Source organism: Pelodiscus sinensis, chromosome 1 (assembly GCF_052426305.1).
Source record: "Pelodiscus sinensis isolate ZL-2025 chromosome 1, ASM5242630v1, whole genome shotgun sequence".
Lineage (NCBI taxonomy): Eukaryota > Metazoa > Chordata > Testudines > Trionychidae > Pelodiscus > Pelodiscus sinensis.
The window spans coordinates 220,984,388-221,006,347 of record NC_143052.1 but is presented as its reverse complement, the minus strand read 5'-3'; the positions used below and the strand labels follow the sequence as shown (position 1 = coordinate 221,006,347).

At 42.2% G+C, this 21,960-nt stretch overlaps 1 protein-coding gene across 2 annotated transcripts in view; it reads left to right on the top strand.

The window, feature by feature from the left end:
* WWC3 (WWC family member 3) overlaps positions 1 to 21,960 on the top strand; it is a 194,937-nt gene that overhangs the window by 52,847 nt on the left and 120,130 nt on the right. The gene's annotated exons all lie outside the window — the stretch shown is intronic.

Sequence of the window (21,960 nt, the reverse complement as noted above, 5' to 3'; positions counted from 1 at the left end):
GTGTACACCCACAGCCAGAGCCCTCATACACCTGAACTTCTTGTCCCAGCCTGGTGAAAGCGAGGGAAGGAGAAGAAGCAGGGAATGGAGTGAGCAGGGGATGGGGCCTCAGAGAAGGGTGTTCAGTTGTGTGTATTTTAGACAGTTGTCACACCTACTGCAGAATAAATGTTTAATCACATTTTTAAAAACCTTACCTTTGTGTTGAAAGAACATTAAGTTGCAACCTTAATTTGGCCTCCTCGTGTTATGATGTAATCTTTAATAACATGCTCACTATACACTTTTCCCACAGGACCCATGCCTCAGTGGGGTCTGGATCTGTAGACATCAATCACAAATCTCTGTCACTTGAGACTTAGTGGAATAATGGATGGCAGTAGTAAGCTGTTGTTCTTTGTGTGTATCAGTCACTTCAAAGAGGGAAGAGACTTGTTTTCCATGAGCTTCACAGATGATTGCTGAAAGCTGAGAAATGTGGACACTCCTGGGTTCAGTTCCAATTATTGTAGGGCAGTGTTCTCTAGTGCGGGGTTTATAAAGTACCCCTCTTTTCAAAAAAAAAAAAAGTACCCCCAGTACCTACAGTTTTCAGACACACACTTTTTCCCCCTACTATTGCAACACATTTGTTTAATCAACTTAATTGTAGCTGGGTGGGTGATGACATTTTTGGGTGTAAAAAGTACAAAAATAATAAAGCACTGCAAAACTTAAAACAAAAATTCAGTTTTCTCCAAATTTCAATTGTGTTGATGTACCCCACCCCCCCCGACTTCTCTCGAGTACCTCTAAGGGTGCTCGTACCACTGGTTGAGAAACACTGCTCTAGTGCGTCTCATTCTGTCTGCCCTCTTCCCCAGGGTTTTCTGTCATCTCCCTCCCCCCAACCCCACCTCATCCCGTGCCCTCGTTTGCTCTTATCTATTTTTCATTTGTCACTTCTCCCTTTTTGTACTTATCTGTTCTACCCCTTGTCCCCTTCCATGCACACCTTGGCTCTAACTTACTCCAGAGCTGTGTGTTTTGGGTATAGAGAGCTGCAGCTGGCTCTCCACAGCCCCTCATTCTGCTACGTTTGCTGCTTGGATATCACAGGAATCTAAGTCTATGACTCAGTAGTGGAAATGACCTTCACACATTTCCACTGACCACGAAAGAAAATGTACAAAAATAAGTCAGTGCTGAATAACACCTAACAGGTTTTGTGTGTGTGGGCGGGGGGGGGGGGACGAGGTGATTTTTGTCATTAAAATTGCCACTGTGCCAGACCTCAGAAAACTGGAGAATTTGAAGAAAAATGCTAATAAGATGCCATTTATGAATAACAATAATACAAAGCATATAAAATCAGTTTCCTAAGTTGTTGTAGATGGAAGTATGATTTTAACACTCCTCCTTTTCAAACACAAACATAGGAAGTTAACAAACCAGATGAACTTTCTCAGAGCATTGGAATTAAAAGGAAATAATTTGAGGAAACGGAAATATCTATTTTTAACTCAAACATTTTTTTTAAGGGGAGGAGAAACTCTTATCTAGTGCTGAAGCTCGCTTCAATTAGTGTGTTACGTGTGTAAAGTTCCTTTTCATTGATTGAAGTGATAGGATTTGTTTCTTGTCCTGTGATGAACTGTTGTGTTTTTTTCCCCACCAGCAGCAGTTGCCATCTGTTTTCTAGCTGCTAGGTATCAGTGTTCATTTCTTGTAGATGTGCTGTACAGGTTGGACCTCCGTTGTTCAGCACCCTCCCGATCTGACTGGTCCCAGAAGAGGGATTTTGCTGGACCAGGGAAGGTCTTCCTGTCTCTCACTGCCACTGGCCCCTCCCAGCCTTGGGTATGCTACCAGCCAGAGGCCAGCTCTTTCCCCTCCCACCTCCACCACCGCCAGCCCTATTGCCGCAGTGCACACTGGGCCCCCGGCATTGCTGAGATGCCAGGACTCCTCCACCAGGACTTGCTGGTCCGGCAACATCCGTGTGTCCTGGTTAAGAGAGGTTCAACCTGTAACGTGTAATTTTGCAGTCAAGATCACATTGTGTTTTTATTGCTTCTTGAACAGTAGCCCTGTTACGTCTTTGGTTGCTCCCAGAATTTACTTGATTTAAAATTTACACTACTGTATGTCAAAACTTATTTTATGGTTATTTTTGCAAATTAGTGTGTTTTATGGGTCTAATCCTTTCACAATTATTTTAAAAGGGGTTTGCTATTTTATTGAAGAGTTGGCTGCAGCGCAAAGCAAATATTAAACAACACTGAAGTTTTAGGCAGTGGTTTTTGTTTTATTTTTGAGTGCACTAGAATTTATGCTCTTAACAAATTTTATAACTTTTGTTAATACTATTTTACTCAGGTTAAAAGGCATCATCACTCTGTAACTGTTTCTATTTATTTTGGTATACAGAAAATGTTTTTTCTAATATATGTTTCTTCACGATACCATATTTATGCTGGTTCCATTTCAGTGTTTGTTACTTCAAGTTCCTAAGTTTCAACTGCTCTTCGTTCATTTAAAATTAACTTAGTATTGGTTAGTATTTCTGAAAGGATTTTTCACAGAACATTTTTAATTTGGTGACTCTACTCTGCATAACTGTGAAAGTAGAGTTATGAGCAAATGTTTTATTACTTTCTCTAAAGGACTAAATTGCACTAGCTTGCTTTAAATTTAAATATACTGTATGGTGAAACTATGAACAGCCTTTAAGATTATATGGTTTTGTTACCATTATTGTTACCTTTGAAAAAATATATGATGAATTATTAAGCTTGAGGACTTAAACTAGTAATCATTGTAAATACAGCATAGTACAGTATTATGAATGCTTGGCATTTAGGTGAATGAATGAGCTTTGAGCATACGTATATAGAGACTATAAGTTTATTGGGAACTGAGGAACTGTTTTTAAAAAAAAGCACTGTGTTTTCTGAGAACTAGGAGAATGAGTGGAGGAGAATGGTGGTTGATACAATGGGGAAAGCTGCTTAAGTTTCAGGAGAGTTTGTGAAAAAGGTCCTTTCTTTTAAGAATTTTCAAGGGTAGCACATATCTGGGAGACGTGTTTTATGAAGCTTTATAATATTCGTATGCATTTTTTAGTGTACCTAGAGATTTTAAATACATAAAACATCATTAGCAGGTGATATTAATTGAAGTACAGATTGACACACCATAAAGCAATAAACACAAATAGGGCAGTTACGTACCCCTCTCATTTTGAGGTCAGGGGAGGGACTGTGGTAATAGGGGAAAGGAAATGTACTCGTGCTGCAGAAAATTTGTTGAAGGTGTTTTTTTCTGTTTTAAAATATCTAGATAACTTTGAGTTTTAAAACAAATTTGTTTTTACTTATTGTAATCTTTAGTAAAATACTTTTATTTATGAACTTGCTGAGAGAGGAACCTGTTCTAAATATTGAGGGTAAATGGGCTATATATTCTTGTTCTTGGAGAAGAGTTGTAAGTGATATTTCAAAGAATCTGTGTAAATATATTAGCTAGAAAGCTTGGTGTACATAGTGGTTTTCAAACAAAGAATAGGAATGAAACTACTGAGGCTCTCTGAGATCAAGATTTTAGATTTGACTACTACTTTGAACCATAGAATTGTGTGGGTGTGGTGTAATTGTTTTGCAGGTTTTTTTTTACATTTTGCATGCTAAATTTGTTTTTAATTAGGATGAGTGTGAAGCCCTGGCATGCATGTACTTTTGGCACCACTTTTGGCACTACTTACAAATCACTTTATGATGAAATTTGAAAAGAATGTTCTCCTGGACATACGTTTTTCAACCATTGTTGTTTTCTGCTTAGTTGAGATGAATTTACTTTTTCCTTTCATTGTTAGCTCCTTGATTTCATTTTATAACCCTTTATAACCTGGTTCTGTAACTTTTTAAAAAAAGCTTTCTCTTCCAAACCACTCAGACTGGGTAAGGTCCAAGGTCAAATAATACTTTACTGGGAGGTCTTGTAGTGAACAGTTACTACTGGAAGTAGCACTTACTGTTGGGAATAGCCTTGTTGAAATTAATATGAAATTCCCAGTCATAAACTTTCTGCAGGAAGAGGGCTTTATCATGAGAATATTAAGAGTGAGTTACTATATAGCCCTGAATATGTGATTTTACAGCACACCAGTTTGCTGCAGCAACTTCTGGAGTTGATATTTCTATAGCACATGGAATGTCTCTGCCTGTAGTTAGGCTTATTCAGGCTGACAGGGAGGCTGGGGGGAGCAGAGAGACATAAAGGTAGCTGTTGCCTTGGGGTCTGACAATTCAAAAGGGCTCGGGGCTTCTGGCTGCCACTACTGCAGGAATATTGATGGGTAGAGCCCTGCGCCCTTTAAATTGCAACTGAAATGCTACATGGTGCACTCCATATGGCTCTGAGGGCTGGCGAGGAAGGGGAAGCAGTGCACTGCAGGCAGTGCTGAGGGCTGGTGGTCCACCCCTATCCCTTTTGCCTGATACTTAGCCCCTTCCGGAAATTCAGACCTGCCCTGCTCCCCAACTTGCCCAGGGGTCCTGCAAATTTGTCAGTCCCTCTGGACTTACTACCACTTGAAAGCGTAGTATACCAAACTACACTGTGGGAAGTTCAAGATACTGTAGCATATCTAGACGTTACTGAGGCAAACTGGTATGGTATGGATTCATATTGTAACTTGCTGTGGAGTAACAATCTGTGTAGATGAACGCTACAACCTCAGATTTCTTACTTAGGCTTGGTGTACGCTAAAAAGTTAGGTCAACCCAGCTACACCACTGAGAGTTGTGAAAAATCCACACCCTTGAGCAGTGTAGTTAAGACGATCTAACCCCCCGTGTGGACTGTGCAGGGTCAACAGAAGAATTTCAGTCTACCTAACAGCTGTCTTTGATCAGCATAGCTAATCCACCTCCTCAAGAGACCTTCTTCCATTGGCATAGGTCAGGGGTGTCCAAACTTTTTTCAAAGAGGGCCAGATTTTATGAAGTGAACATGCGTGAGGGCCGACCATTTTGCCTGACATTCTTTGAACCATTAAAATAAAATGCAAATTAACTATTTTATGCAAAGTTTATTGCAAACGGCATACTTTTCATTTCATCACATGGATGACAAATCTAAACAGGTGTTAAATCACTCTGCCTTTCATATCTGAAGGCCAGATGAAAAAAAAATCCAGGAAGCTGAAATATATGTCAGGAACCTTGTAAAGTACATTACATATTATTGGTAATAAAGGTTGTCTGTCAACTTTTAAGTTCAAAAAATATGAACAGGAACATAACACCAAGTATACATGTTGTGTCCAAATATATTTATAACTGTAAAATCTCAGTTAATGTCAGTTGGTCTAAATCAATGTATTCATCTCAATACATATGGATTCGTTGGGGGCCATAAAAGATAGATATTGCCAAATTACCTGCAGGGCCATATTAAACCGGAACACGGGCCGCAATTGGCCCGCGGGCTGGACTTTGGACATGCCTGGCATATGTAGTGTAGATGAGCCCTACTTTTCCATCAAAAGAGGGTTTTGTGTATTGATCCATTTAAAAATGACCAAGGTATGTTTCTAATCTTATTTAACTTCTTCTCCAGAGTAAGGATGTAATAGCATAGCTGGTTGCACTAAGAGTTATTGCAGAGCCACAGCTGGGGTAGTGCTGGGGACCCAGTGCAAGCTGGGACTGAGCCAGGCTGCCTGACCTCCGGCTCCTAAAATGCGCTCAGTGCAGACACAGCGCAGGTCGTTGCTGGGACCCAGAAGGAGACAGGACTGAGTGCTTGCAGTGATAACCCTTATCAATTAATCATGTAGTCATCTGTTACAGCAGATACACGTTTACATGGGTGGAGGAAGAGGCATAGCACTGACTCCTCAGCCAGGTCCCTGTTAGCACTGGCTGAATCAGAGGCAGTGGTGGGAAGGGCCAGCTTTAGGAAGTGCGGGGCACAATTTGAACTGTTTTGGCGGCCCCCTCTCCCCCCCCAGGATCAGAAGTAGATCTGATCAAAATGTATATCTATATAATTGAACATTTTCAAAAAAAAAGCCATCCTTTTATAAAAAATTTTATGCAAAATTAAATCAGTTGCCTTAAGTGTAGGTCAAATATTTTCAATTGCAAACTATCCAATTTTTTCAATAAAGTTTAAAGTTTAATTTTTAAAAAGTTACCAGAGAGCGTTGCAGTTTTCTGTTACATTGATTTACTTTTTAAATAGCAGAAATTGAGTCTTTGTTAAGAAAGTGTCAGTTCTGTGGTCAAATTCCAGTCCTTAGTTATTTCAGCACCAATGATTTCACTAGGTAATATGGTACCTCACCACCATTGCCTCCTTGCACTGCCCTTCAACACACTGACTGCATGTTGAGTCCAAGGTCAGTCTACACAAGATTTTATCAATGATTTTTGCTCAAGCGATCACTGAGACAAGACAAGGACTCTCAATTTATTCTAGTCAGCTCTGCCTTTAAACACTGGATGTAAAGTGGCAGATATAATTGAGGACTCCCAAATAGACTCTACACCACCAGAAATAAAACCTGTTTCCATCTTCTGTGACTTTCAGTTAGATGTGACTCACTATCCTCTGCTTAGTGTTTAAGTTATGGTAGACCCTAAGCCAGGTCATATTAAGTTCAGGTCTCTAACCTTTTAATCATACAATATGGATAACAACATTTCATTCTCCCAGCTCCAAGTCTTAAGTGAATTTCAACCCAAAAGAGCCAAAATTGATCACCTTGACACAGCAAGTGTGTCTATTGATCTCTGTGGCAAAGAAGATCTTATATAAATAAGCTCTGCCCATGAAGCCTTTTCCTACAGTTGATTAACAGATGGCAGTAGATAGCTCCTTTAGACCACTGGCTGATAAGTTAGTCACTCTGACCAGTTATTAACCATAGTCATGGACTCACCCTATTCTCCATTGTCTCTATGATTCTCTTGATGACCTGTGACAAAAAAGGAGGGTGGAAAGGGAAACTGAAGGGAGACACATCTCTAAATTCACCAGTCAAAGAGCAGTATTGCCAACCCAAAAATCAGAAGGAACGCCAACACAAAGTTATGAAAATAACTCCCCCTCCCCTGCTGCACAAGCCCCTTCCCCAGCCCTTCCCTTGCTGCACAAGCCCCCCAAACTCCTTTCCCAGTCCCTCCCCTGCTGCCCAAGCCCTTTTCCAAGTTCCTCCCCTGCTACACAAGCCGCTGCACAAGCCCCTTCCCTACCTTCTGCCTTCCACGTTGCGGGGCCGGAGTCTGCACTCAGGCTCCACAGTCCGAACCCGGAAGCAGCCACGTGGTGTGCCTCCGAGCAGTTTTAAAATCCCGGGCGTGATGTCACGCCCGGGCCCCGCCCACCTGCAACGCAGCATGTGGGCAGCAGCAGGTGGCAATGGGGAGCCACACAGAGGTGGACACGGTACGGGATGGGGGTGGGAGGACACGCGGTGGGGGGCAGGCAGGGGAGTCCGGGGCGCTTTCCAGGCAGAGCCGGGGGAGAGATCCAGCTCCACATAGTAGTGGAGCAGGGCCCCCGGCTCTGAATTGTAATGCCGGCTGGCACTTCCGGGTTCAGGGGCGCGGGGCCCCCTTAGGCGCGGGGCCCGATTCAACCGAATCGGTCGAATTGGCCTAAGGCTGACCCTGGTAGTGAGTGTTTGGAGGAAGGGAAGGGGAGAAGTTGGCTCGTTGGGAGCTGATCCAGAGGCAGCAGGGGAGACTCAGTGAGGAGATGGTTGATGGTGGGATGTAGAGGCAGGGGGAGGCAGTAGGGGACAGAAGCCACTGTGGGAGGTGGGAGGGAAGGGAGCCCTGCAGCCATGTGGCTGGAGCCAGGGGTAGACACTCAGGACAAATATCCATCACCATGTGGTCAGAGCCCCAAGCCAGTGTCTGTCAGAGCTAGCATCTGCTGCTGCATTGCCATGGGTCAGTGCCTGGGGCCAGCACCTGCCAGAGCCTGTCAGTCCCTGCTGCTTTGTGGCCGGGGCTGGGGATCAGCACCTGCAGCCAGCATCCACTGCTGCACAACCAGGACCAAAGGATCTACACCCAGGGCTGGTGCCTGCCAGAGCCCAGGGTTGGCACCCACTGCTACGTAGCGAGGGCTAGGGCGAATAGCTGGGTGTCAGAGTGAGCTCTCAGGAATAGCATCTGCCACCAGGGGTTGGTGCCATACAGGCAGATTCGGGAAGCAGAACCCACTGCTACATGACCAGCAGTTGGAGCCTGAAGCCTTATGGCCAAAGACCAAGGCTGTGTGGCCAGTGTTGACGGGTCAGCACTGGAAACACCACAGCAGGAGCTGGGTGCTGATGCCCAAAGCCCCATGGCTGGAACCCTGTTCCATGCAGCTAGGCTCTCTAAATCCTTCTGTCCCAACCCACCAACAACCACCTCAGGGCTGAAACCTGAGCCCTACTGCCCAGCCCCTATAAGTTGACAACTCACCCTGCTTCTTCAGCATTACATCCCACCTCTGTGCAGAGGTGACACAGGGTGGTGCATCCAGGAGCAATATGGAGGAAGAGGAGGGAGTGGTGCTTTCTACCCACACACCCAAATAATTGCCTAGGAGATCTGTGGCTGCACAAAAAGCCACAGGTGAGAAACTGTGATCTAATGACATACCTGTACAGGTGTGTGTAAGTAAGGGGTCTCATAACAGGGGCTCTAATTTTGTCACCTCCGTGACATGAGCCCACAATGCCTGGGAGCTGCAGGGTCCCTCCACTGCCTGTAGTAGCTGAGGGACCCATGCTTCCTGCTGCTTCAGGTGCTGGTGGTGGCACGGGTACCCTGGAATATACATTTGGTTATGTATATTTTAGTAAAAGTCATAGATAAGTCACAGGCTTTGGTGATTTTCTTCTTTATGGTTCATAGGTGGTCCATGACTTTTACTAAAAATATGCATGACAAAATCATAGCATCATAGAGCTGGAAGAGATCTCACGAGGTCTTCAAGTCCAGCCCCTGCCCAAGGCAGGACCAATCCCAACTAAATCAACCCAGCCAGGGCTTTGTCAAGCCAAGACTTAAACACCTCTAGGGATGGAGATTCCACCATCTCCCTAGGTAAACCATTCCAGTGCTTCACCACCCTCTTAGTGAAATGGTTTTTCCTAATAACCAACCTAGACCTCCTCCACTGTAACTTGAGACCATTGGTCCTTGTTCTGCCATCCGTTACTACTGTGAACAGCCTCTCTTCATCCGCTTTGGAACCTCCCTTCAGGAAGTTGAAGGCTGCTATCAAATCCCCCCTCACTCTTCTCTTCTGCAAACTAAACAAACTCAAATCCCTCAGCCTCTCCTCATAGGTCATGCGCTCCAGCCCCCTTATCATTTTGGTCGCCCTCTGTTGGACCCTCTCTAATGCGTCCATGTCCTTTCTATAGTGGGGGCCCCAGAACTGGACACAATACTCCAGATGTGAATAAAGAGGAATAATCACTTCTCTAGATCTGCTGGCAATGCTCCTCCTAATGCTCCCTAATATGCCATTAGCCTTCTTGGCTACAAGGGCACACTGTTGACTCATATCCAGCTTCTCATCCACTGTAATCCCCAGGTCCTTTTCTGAAGAACTGCTGCTTAACCAGGTGGTCCCCAGCCTGTAACAATGCTTTGGGACTCTTCCTTCCCAAATGTTAGCCTTTCTCGTAACTCCTCCATACCATTGTTCTGCTAGCAGCACGCTCTCCTGTATTCTTTCTTGCTGGCCCTCTGTCGCCAGTAGGCAGCGTCTCCTTGGCTCTCAGCTTTCCAGTCCCAGATCTTAGTGTGCCTTGACCAACCCTTCCCTTTGCAGCCAGCTCCCAGTTTATACTGCCTCTCTCTCCCTCTGATTTTCTGCCTAACCTATTTCCAGGGAATCTCAGGCTATGACTTCCTTTTCCTGGATTGGAGGGATGATGGAGCCTTCTGCTGGTTGGATGTTGAACTGGGGAAAGGTAATGCAATGTCCCGTAACAAGCCAGTAGACTTAATACAATTCTGTACTTTATGTCCATAAACACATACAGCTGCACAAAGGACAGGGAAATAAAGACAGATGAAATCAAAGTTTAAGGCAATTACGTAGCAGCAGTAAATAGAGAAACCACAGCAGCAAACTTTTTGTTTGGTATGTGACATTTAACCTGGATATGGATTTTAGAGAAAGTTATTTTAAGTCCTTTTGGTCAAGTAGCTTAGTATTGGCAGACACACTGTTCTGTACACCTTTACCTGATTTTACTTGTGGATCGGAGCTGCCATTTAAATTATGCCTGGAAGATTAGTTCTAGTTTTCCTCTCTGTATTTCAGGAGTTTCTTTGCTAATATATTGTTTACATGGGAGAGTTATGAGTAAAGAGTACAATTTTAAGGTATAATGCAGTGGTTCACAACCTTTTTGGGCATACAGACTCCTTTTCAATCTATTAAAATTGTATGGATTCTGCCCCCAACCCAATATAGCTGTTTTCAGATATTCCATTACTTGATAATATGGTGGCCAGCATGTTCCTCAGCTCCCACCCCCTCTGTCTCCTGCCTATCCATGGAGGATACAATGAAGGGGCTCGCATGGCCAAAGGTAGCTCCTGCTCCAGCACTCTGCCCTTGGCCAGGCATGGAGTTCAGGAGTGGGGGGGAAAAGGGGAAGAGAAAAGTAAGGATCAGGCCCACTTCAGGACTGGGAGAGGGGAGAGTGCTGAAGCATAAACAGCAGTGCAGCTGGTGGCAGGAGGATGAATGGTGAGACCCAGATGAGAATCGCCTGATGGAAAGTCCCAGTCCTGCAGTGGACCTGTTCCTTACTTTTAAACTTTCCATGGACCCCTTACAGTACCGTTGTGGACCATCAGGGGTCCGCAGACCACAGGGTGGAACCACTGCTGTAATGGAATAAGCAACATTTTCTAAGCCTTACTTTTTCTGAGTTGATTATGGAGAAAAAAATAAGAAAATACAGTATATAGCTATCGTTACTCATGGGTTTACTTAATAGCAGGGATGTAAAAAAAATAATAAAAATTAGTAACTGTGTAACTGATAGAATTCTATCTGTTACATGGTTAATCACAGGGCTGCTGGCCGCTCCTGGCCCTGCAGGGCTGTCACTGGTGGCTTTTGGCCCCATGGAGTTTAACTGTTAACTGATAAGCTGATGCTTACGGTTCCTGTTAACTGGTTAACCTGTTGAACTCTTACATCCCTACTTGATAGTAAAGAAAAGTCAGGAAGTGGAACTTTCACATTTTTTGTTCAATCGTAATTTTAGGTAGGTATGTTCTCAGTTTAGTGACTCTGAACAACTTTTACTCCTTCTTATTTTGGTAAGGTACAGGTTTGTTTGGTATGGGGATTGTGATGGGTTGGGTCACAGAGATCTCCTTGAGACTGTCACCGGACGTGTTGATCATACCACTCAGCCAGCCTACCTTCCCTCTGATTAAAATATTATAATCCTGGTAGTTAGTAGAAAGCAGTTCTCTTTCATTGTTTTTTAAGCCTACTGAGCCCGATTAATCACTACTACTTCTGTCTTATGCCATTATAATACATTGAAATTGAATATGCTCCTCTGGTGCTCTGTTGGCAATAATGCTACACTGTAACCTGCTTTGTTTAATTTTTTAAATTTGGGTTTATCTTCCACAAAATACAAGAAGCACTAGAGGAGAGAGTAAAGATAGCTGACTTTTGAACTGATTTTCTTTTTTTTTTCCTCCCTCTAAAGTAATGTTTCATTTGAACGGGGGGGGGGGACTCCATTATGAGTGGCTGCTTTGTATGCAAGTTGTAATTCAAAATATGTAATAATTTAATGAATGATAAAAATCACAACATCCTGAATTACAGTCTGTAAAAATAAAGGAAGTGGCATTGAATGTTATGTAGTTGTTGAGCACAGTGCTGGTTCTTGAAGTATGATAAAACATTTCTATGTTTTTCTCCCGGTGACCTCAAGCTAGGGTATACTGTATTGAATTCTGCAAGTTTCTGTGTTAACACTGTCTTTCTGAGCACTGAGCTTTATTTGTGCCAGTTTCTGTGTGGTTATTTATATTGTGGATTTATGTCTGTGAGGGCCTGAGCTGATGTGTACCAAATTGTTATTTCAGGATTTAAGGTTAGAATGAGTTGTCATTCTCTAAGCGTGAGATCTAATTAGCCAGTCAGGCACTTGTAACTTATTTTGTGAAGGAAGAAGACTTTACCTGAAAGTCCTATGTTTTTTTTAATTTGTATTTATAGTCTATATTATTCTGAGCTATCAATATTTCTAAGTAGTGAATGTGGGCTTTTAAAAAAAAAAAATTGGCATTTTAAAATGCCAACGCGTCTTCTATGATTTGAACATTACTCATGTGGAAATTCTGCACAAAAAAATTAAAAATTCTGTGCATAATATTTTCAAATAGGTAAATGTTTGCTTATTTTATTTGTCAAAATAACACAATATAATCATATCAGTTTCAATTATTTTGGTGATTTATTTCAAAATACCTGTTAGCAAGTGTGTCTGTAACAGTACAGATGACAGAAAAGATTCAGGAAATGTTGTTTGGCAAATAGATTACTTACTAGGTAAATTGATATAGAGCAGCTCCCAGCGAGCACCAGCTCTCCATGAGCATGGGTCATATCAAAGACAGCAGAAGGGGGCAGTTGGCTCTGCGGGAGCCAGCTTCAAAACTGGCTCCTGCCCCTTCCCCCTCTATCCCCCCCCCCAATTTGCTGCCTCTTTGGGAGGCAGCAGCATATGGGGGGGGGGGGGGGCAGGCAGCTCCATGGGAACGGGTGCACGGGGTGGTGGTGGTGGTGCTGCTGGTGCTCGTTTAAAAGCAGAGCACCTCCTCCCCCACTGATACAGAGGCAGCGGAAGCAGGGGGAAAGAGGTGCTGTGTGTAACCCAAGAGGGTTAACTGATGAGCTCAGGGTTGTTGGTTAACGGTGTACTCGACTTCATGGTCAAATCCCTAGTACTAATTCTGTGCCTGTGCAATGCCACAGAATTCCCCATGGAATTTAACCTTTTCTGAATTTTGTTAGTGGAATGGGGTTCTTTATGTAAGCTGGGATACTATAATAAATCTGATAATATAATATCCCAAAGTACCATAATATAGGGCTTGTTGCTTTATGATTTAATCTGTTACAAATTTTACATACAGAAATGAGTGGCCACTTGTTTTTTGCCACAATGGATAAAGGTGTGCTATCTTTTTTAGAAAAATGAATATATTTTTGAAAATAAATATTACTGAAAAAGCACATTCCTCCAGAACCAGTGCAATGCTTTCATAATTTGTTCAATATTGTACAGACCTGCTGCCAGGGAGGTGGCATCTCTAAGGAGAGGTTTTGATCTCTGTGGATTAGTCTGTAGGGAGGAGCAGTGAGGGTTAGGGCTGCAGGAGGGATATAGCTGAGCAGTTCAGTGGTCACAGACTGGCTTTCTTCAAAGAAGTTCCTGCAGGCTTTGGAATGTACTCCTAGCCAGCCTGTAGCTACAAAGGTGAAGGAAGTCATTATAGCTTCTTCAAGATTGGAATGTGGGTCAAAAAAAGCTGTAAACAGTTTTCCTGGGAATGGCTTTGTGAAACAACAACAAAAAAGCCCTCTGCAACATTTCCCTTTCCTAACTATATAGTCTCTGAAAAGGAGCTGCTAAAATGCCAGGCTAATGTATAAGCCTAAACTTAAAGTGGCTAGAAATTAAATAGGGGATGAAAGGCAAACAAATAGGACAAAATCCAGACTTCTGATGAAAACACTTCAGATATGTGCTTTCCTCCTCATTGAATCCTCTTCCCTTCTCATCCATTTTTTCCCCTGTAGCAAATGCCACTATAGTGCTTTAAAACAGTACTTTCGCTTTGTGAGTAGAACAGCATTAGCCCTATGAAAATGAATAAGGATACTATAACGTATAGTGTTTTCTTGTGTCAAATTGCACACTCCCGTTCAACTTCCTGTGACCTTGTCTATACTAAGTCATTTTTAACAAGCTTTTAGCCTTTCACATTCCTATTGCATATTCACTTAAGATAGTGTAACTTCCCCCCCATCAGCTGACTCTTTTTGGTGAAGTATGTCTACTTTTGCAAATATGTTGGACTGTATTTGAAAGCATTGTCATAATCTGGAGGGGTGGCTTTTATGCATCCACAACAGATAATGTAAACTGAACAAATTCTCTCCAATTCAGTCAGAATCTAATCAGGTGACAACACTATCCCATGTTCATGTCACGCTCGAGTCTTTTAATTTGACTTTTCTTATAGTTTGGTTTTTAAATTGTCAGAGCAAATATTAATTAAGCTAGGCATTACAGGAATATTTTATCTGCTTTATTGCACGTGCATACAAGACTGTGTGGCTTTTTAAATTGTTTTTACTCAAAACATTTAATTTAGGTGAGAAAACATCTCCCAGAACATACACAATTTCTGTCTGTTTAAACCCATTGGTTTGGGATTCCAGAAGCTTTCTAATGTGCTTCAACATTGAAGCTTCTGAAGTATTGTATAGCCAAAAATGGCTGTCATGTCAGAAGATTGCTATTACTTTTGGAAAAGGTAAAGTCAAATCAGAGAGCAAAGGAAACAGCTTAATCTTGATTTTATTTCATTGTATCCTTGCCATTATTCATACTAATACTATTGTGGCAGTTCATTATGTACTGTGAAGTAGGGATGTCAAGGTATAGTTGACTACATGATTAATCAATAAGCCTAGGTTTATTGGTTAATCTTGATGACCAGACGTGCTCTCCTCTCCTTTCTGCTGCTTTTGTATCAGAGGTAGCAAGGGAGTGGGAGCTGGTGCCTGTGAGGACCTGGATTTAATTAGACTCCCCAGGAACACCAGATCCACTTGTTTCCCCCCCATCAGAGGCAGCAGTGTGGAGGATGAGGGGGGCAGGCTGGACCTGATACATGCAGGGACCTGGCTTTCAGGGAGGCTCCCTGCACGTGTCAGCTCTATGAATCCACCTCTCTTGTCCCCGCTTCCTCCTATAGAGGCTGAGAGGTGGGGCAGGAAGAAGCTGGTGCTGGGGGGAGCCAGTTTATAAGCTGGTTCCCCCCAGCACCACAGTGCCACTGTCCCCACTCCACCCTCCCACTGCCTCTGTAGCGCGGGCAGGGGAGGCTTCCACAAAGCAACCTCTGTCCACGGTGGCCTGGGCTCAGAGCAGACTGAGGCTGGTCTGCAGCAGCAGCCCCTGTCCGCAGGTGGTCTGAGCTCCCCATGGACAGAGGCTGCTCCTCAGTCCCTGCGCACGGGGCTGCTGCCACCCTGTGCTGCTACCTCTGTAGCAGAGTCAGCAGCGTGGGGCACCATGCAGCCCGTGCAGAGCTGGTTTCTAAACTGATTCTCCTCACAGACCAGCTCCCACCTGCCACTTGTGCTGCGGTCTCTGATAGGGGGCTCCCCATGAGTGGGGCCAGAGCATAGTGGCTGCCCGCCCCGTACTCGGGGACTAGTGAATAGTTGTGTAACTGCTAAGTATATCATTTAAAACATTTAAATTAGGTGATTTGAGAGACAGTGAAAGTCCATGTGGGAGTGGTCACTGGTTTGAAATGTAATCTGACAGACTTTATTATTTGCATATTCAACGTTTTTATATGGAATCTACTAAGTACTTTTTCATGTGCTCTTTGCAGAACATTAGAGCGGAGGTTCTCAAACTTTGTGATTCCGCAACCTCCCTCTAAGTTGCTCACGACTCCCCTCTAAGTTGCTTGTGACACTCCGGGGTGTCGGGATCCACAGTTTGAGAACCCCTGCATTAGAGAACTGAAATCAAGGAGTCACAGTGGAATCTGTGCCTCTTAAGGAGCATTAAACAGCTTGCAAATTAGTTGGCTTTTCCTTGCAACTGCATTGAATTTTGTTCTCAACATGATTTGTTTCAAGTAGAGCAGTGAAGCACTGTAGAAACTCTTTAAAAGGTATATCAAGAGCTAGTGGCTGGAAGTTGAAGGCAGCCAAATTCTAATTAGAAATAGGCCGCACATTTTTAACAGTGAGGGTGATTAATCATAGCAAAAAAAAACCTACCAAGGGAAGTGGTGGATTCTCCATCTCCAGCCATGACTTAGATGCCTTTGTGCAAGATGTGCTGTAGCCAGACACATTATTTGGCTCAATACAGAGGAAATGGGTGAAATGAAATGATAAACAGGAGGTCAGACTAAATGATTTGATGGTCCCTTCTGGCTGTAAACTCTTTGAATCTATTAGAGTTTCATCCAGTAGTTTTTTTCGGTGTATCTGTCTTTCAGTTACCCCATTTTTCAAGTGTTGGTGTTTTCCTATGCAGAGATAGCTAATTGCATTGTATTATGTTTTGGTTTTATACTGTGGCCAGATTGAGGAAGGGGAGGAATAGAATAAGAAAACCAAAGTAATTTTAACTTGTTCAGGTTGGTACAATTTTGAATAGAGACAATTCCTTAGTAAAAGCTTAAATAGCTGAGTTATTGATTGTGTGATCATGGTTTCCATTTCCATTTTTTTTCATTTAGTGTGCTGGCATGAATTCTTAATAACTTTAAGGTTTCCTTGGGAGAAACAAACTATGCTAGTTTAAACAGTTTTTTTGTGAAAATGGTGGGGAACTTGCCGCATCTATTTAATGCTGTTTTCCTATAATAAACTTAAAAAAACAACAAATAGTCTGGTAGCACTTGAAGTTTATCCTGTACAGACTAACTCGGCTACTGCCTGAAGCTTCTTTTTCTGTAATGTTCATTCTTGTTCTCTTTGTTCCCTGAAAGTTAATACTTTATAAGTTTAAGTGAGAGAGGTGGGATCATCAAGGATGCTGGATTAAAGCATATCAAGACAAAATACTGCATGTGTAGGTTTTAATTATGAATAAGGGATGTGTATGTATGATAGGCAAGCATGCCATTCCAAGAAAAAGCAGGTTGGTCATGCGGCAATTTAGGTAGGAACCAATGTCTGGACTATATTAAGTACTTGTAAACACAGCGTATCTTTAAAAAAAATCAGAGTTGCTATACCTTGTATTTTTAATATTGTAACTGAAGACTAGAGAAATTAGAACTAATTTGGCAATATTTTACCTACATAACTACAAGACTAAGTACTAGAAGAACATTTACGCTGTTCTGTAATAAATCTTTTTCTCAACGATTATAGCTTTTAATTCAAATGGACAGTTTTCCATGAAGTATCGTACTGAAAATGATCAGTAATAGAACATTTTAAGATAGGCGTAATATATTGTAGTATTGGTATAATGTATTTGTAGTGTTAGAATTTTACTGAAACAATATATAGTTCTAATCTGTACAACACCTCTCATTTTACTAGATTTCAAATCTCATATTATGCAGCATAAGTAAACTCTAGACACTTAGTCAAATGTATTTCTGTCAATCCTAAAATTCATAAAACTTAATGTTTTTTATTTTTAGTTGTTTGGGTTTTCTTCTGGGTAAGTGTTGTGTACAATAACTGGTAATGTTAGCATAACTTTCATTCTAGCAGATTGATGAAATTATTCTTTAATCTGCAAAAATTACCAAACCTAATTGTACATTTTTATCTTTAAAAAAGGACATCTTTGCACTGATCATACGGTTCACTAACTCTTGTACTGGGCACATTCAAAATACTGTAGTATGGTTGCATAAGATTATGATGGTGAATTACTGACTTGCACTTACATAATTTTCAGTTTTTTAAAGCACTATTTAAGCATTTTTAAAAGCATTCAATCATGTGAGATAATTAGCATAGTTGAGTTTGCGTGCATGTGCCTCTGGATGGAATTTTTGTGATCTATCCCAGTGTTGTTTAGCACTGGTGCTGCATGATCTGTGGTAGTGAAGGTGGAAGTGCTAATGTAGAAATGGCAGAGGCTTTTCATGCTCTCTTCACTAGCACTTCCATCAAGACTACCACAGACACTACCAGCTTCACTGGTTCAAGAGCAAAAGTGAGAAAATTGTTAGTATAGACACAATATTTAAACTTTCAGATGCTATCCTAATGAGTCTTATACAATGTAGATAGTTTTGAGTGGCACACTTTCCAAGCCTTCTGCATGTGACATCATTGAATAATCTTGAGCAAGAAAAAGTATTCCTCTTGCCTCTCTAGTGATGCTGGGTGTGATTTAAGAACATTCAGCATGTGGATGCTTGCTGTGCACCCCTTTTCGGTTAGACAACTAATCCTCTTGAAATCTTTCCTTGCTACTTTGCATTTGTGTTAAGTAAATTTTAATATGCAGGCTTTTTTATTGGCTCAATCATAATTGTCCTACCTCCTTCAAACTTCAGTCTTGTTGGTACTAAAACAGAACTTGGGCCTTTTTTTGCATGTTATTACTTGTGTAGAACAAATAAATCAGTGTCTCTGGAAAACACCTAGACCAGAAATATATGGAAACTAGGTGACCAAACTGTGATTTTCTTAATATCGATTTGACTATTGCCCAAATTAGTCTGTATATCATGTATGTAAACATGACTGGAAAGTATAATATCTTTGCTTTTTTAAAAAATGAATGGAATACTTTTGCAGAGAAGTATTGTATAAAGCACAGGGTGTTCCAACAAAAGTGTGGAAGGTACTTCAGAAAAAAAAGTTGAGAGGGTTTGAGAGGCTCAAACACCACAATAAATTAATTATATTTTCCCATTTGTATTTGTGAAGTTGACTTAGGCTTAAGGTTTTGGTAATTATGAAAGATTTCACTCTATGTAAAAAGATTAAGTACTGTCTTTCAGACTACACTGGAGACTGTTAGCAGAAATAAGTCTCATTTCTTTACTCTGGACAGGACATAGGCAGTTGTGGCAGATGACTTGCAGCTCATATTTGTTTAATGTGATGCTTTGGCTAAAAGGGATGAAGATCCCTTTGGATGCTCAAAGGAACACTGAGTAGGAATACTGAAATTGATATTACTTTTTATATATGGTATTGGTGAGACCACTCTGGAAATACTCTGGCCACTTTTGGTGTCAGTATTTCAAAGAAAAGCCTGAAAAATTGAAGCAGGTACAAAAAAGAGCCAAGATTGGTTTAAGTCTTCCAATGAGAGACTTAAGCTAAATAGGCAGTGTTTTATGAAAAGGTTAAGAGACAAGTTGTTAAGTCTGTATCACTAGGAGAATATTTCTGATACTTCAGGGCTTATAAACATAGAATACAAAGGATTAAAAAGATTCAGTATGGAACTTTTCAAAGCTAAAGCTTATTACATTGAAACAGTGAATAAGGGGCAGATTTTTTACCATGGAGGGTAGTGAGCCATTGGAACAACTCATCAATGGATATTGTAGATTCTCCATGGCTGGAAATCTTGAAATGCAGATTGACGTCTCTTCTAAAAGATATGCCCTAATTCATATACAAGTTAAAGTTTTTGCAGGACTACTGGAGAATGTCCAGTGTTCTGTGTCCTGGAAAGTCAGGCTGAGGATCATTAAGATCCCTGCTGGAGATAAAATTATGCATTTATAAATGCTGTCTAAATTTGGATCCTTTGTAATGAGCACACATTTGTGCGCTGGGAGCCGATTTTATGTAACATGTGGAGATGTGCATCACTTAGAGGATATTACTTGAGAATTGTTTATATTTAACCAGTATTTGTATTGTGAATAGTAATTATCTTTATAAAATTAAGTTTTCTTTTGTGGCTGAGTTGATTACATGACTGACTATATTGTTTTATTTGAGCCATTTAGAGTCTATTAGGGGATACACTGGGTTTGAGCTATTTCAGGAATGATCCTTTAGGAAGTAAACTGGATAAATATTGACTATAGGGATGTCAGTGTGTAGGCGAGTACACGATTAACCGATAAGCCTTGGTTTATTGCTTAATCTTTTCGACTACACATACTCCCACCTCCCCGCTGTCCCTGAATCAGAGGCAGCAAAGGGGGGTGGAATAGGAACTAGTGCACAGGAGGAGCTGGCTTTAAGCAGACTCCCCACAAGCACTGGATTTGCCTGCCCTCTTCCTGCCACTGCCACACTGCTGCCTCTGATAGAAAGGCAGCAGTGCAGAGGGTAAGGGAGGCAGGCTGGAGCTGATTTGTGCAGGGATTTTGCATTCAAGCAGGCTCCCTGCATGTGCTGGCTCTGCAGGCCTGCTTTAGAGCAGGAGCTGGCTTAAAAGCGGGTTAGCACCAGCTCCATGGTGCCACCTGCTCCCCTCCTCCTGTCCAAGCTTCCCGTGGACAGGGGCTGCTGCTGCGGACCAGTCTCTGTCTACAGGGAGCTCAAATCATCGTGGGCAGGGGCTGCACCCACCTCATGCTACTATTTCTGTAGCAGAGGCTGCAGTGCGGGGTGACAGGCAGCCCGTCTATGTGGGGAACTGTTTTTTAAACTGGCTTATCTGATAGAGGCAGCAGTGTGGGATGGTAGGGTGCCCCCTGGGGCTGGAGCATATTGGCTGCTGGTTCCATCCCTGAGGACTATCAAATAGTCATGTAACCACTAAGTTTTATGCAGTTACATGTCTATTCAGTTGCACGGTATCTAAGATCCCTAATATTTAAAAGCTTCAGCGAGGTAGTTGAATTAGTCTGTAACTGGAAAAACTTAAAACAACTAATAGTCTTGCAGCACCTTAGAGACTAACAAAACATGTAGGTAGTATCATGAGCTTTTATGCGCACAACCCACTTCTCCAGATTAAGTGGGTTGTGCCCCCGAAAGCTCATGATACTATCTACATGTTTCGTTAGCCTCTAAGGTGCTGCAAGACTGTTAGTTTTTATCCCAAATATTGACACCTTTGATTCTGTCGGTGTCACTATGCCTTTGTATTGGTTTTCTTAATTTCTTGTTAGCTTTGATGTTTCAGAGCAATTCAAATGTTGAATCCTTGGCAAATAGTAGGAAAATGATTATTTACCTGTATTCTATTAAATGTTATCGTGTCTGTTTTTATTATGACAGCTTGAATTTCTCTTGTCTAGGACTCTCTGCTCTGGCAACATCCATGGTCTGTCAGGACCAGAGATGTTGCTAGATTAGAGATCCCTGGCTGCAAAGTTTGAGAGCATCTGGGAGTGGAGCCACAGGGCCAGTGACCTAAGGGTAGAGAGCCCAGGGAGAGACTACTGCTCCATTGGGAACAGGGAAAGGGAGCAACTGCTTTCCTGTGTGAGGCTGGCGGTTGGATCCGGGGAGCCCTGGAAGCAGTTGCCACCCCGTGAGTGGGCTGGGGGCAACAGAGCCAGATAGGTGCGCCGGAGGAGTTCAGGCCTCTGGGTTTTCCTGGGGTAGCAGCCACGAGGGTAGCTCCAAGGGAGTCCGGATGCCTGACCTTCCCTCATCCGGCAAATTCTCTTGTTCAGGGCCAATCAGGTACTGAAGGTGTTGGACCAGGGAGGTTCAACCCGTATTAGTTTGTCCAGCAGTTGCTGCAGAAGTAGTGTCATATTCAAAAACCTTAGTTAGTAGTATTGTTACTCATGTCTGTTCTTTATTCTAAGAATATGAAAATTAGGGATGTTAATGATTAATTAGTTAACAAGTAAGCTTCACCCTTAATGGGTGAGACTTACCAGTTATGGGTAATCAGCAGAGGCTGAAATAGCCCTCAACCTGCTGAAAGCCAAGGGGCTGCTCCAGCCCTGCAGAGCCCACCATGGGCAGGGATGCTCCAAAGTAACTGGAACAGCCCCTGTCTGCTGTTCCCCCCTGTTTAATTGGTTAACTGGTTAAACTTAATGTTTAACCAGTTCAAAAGGATTTTACATCCCTAACAAAATGCTTCCCAAACCTATATTGAGTATTCCTTTTTCTGGATGGAATAGGGTAACTTATGTTGGCCTAAGATAATAGGATTTTATTAACAGTTGTGCATTGGCAGTTGAAAAAAATATATATTGCTACGGACAGAAAATTATACTGGTTTGACATTTTAAGAACTTGGATGCT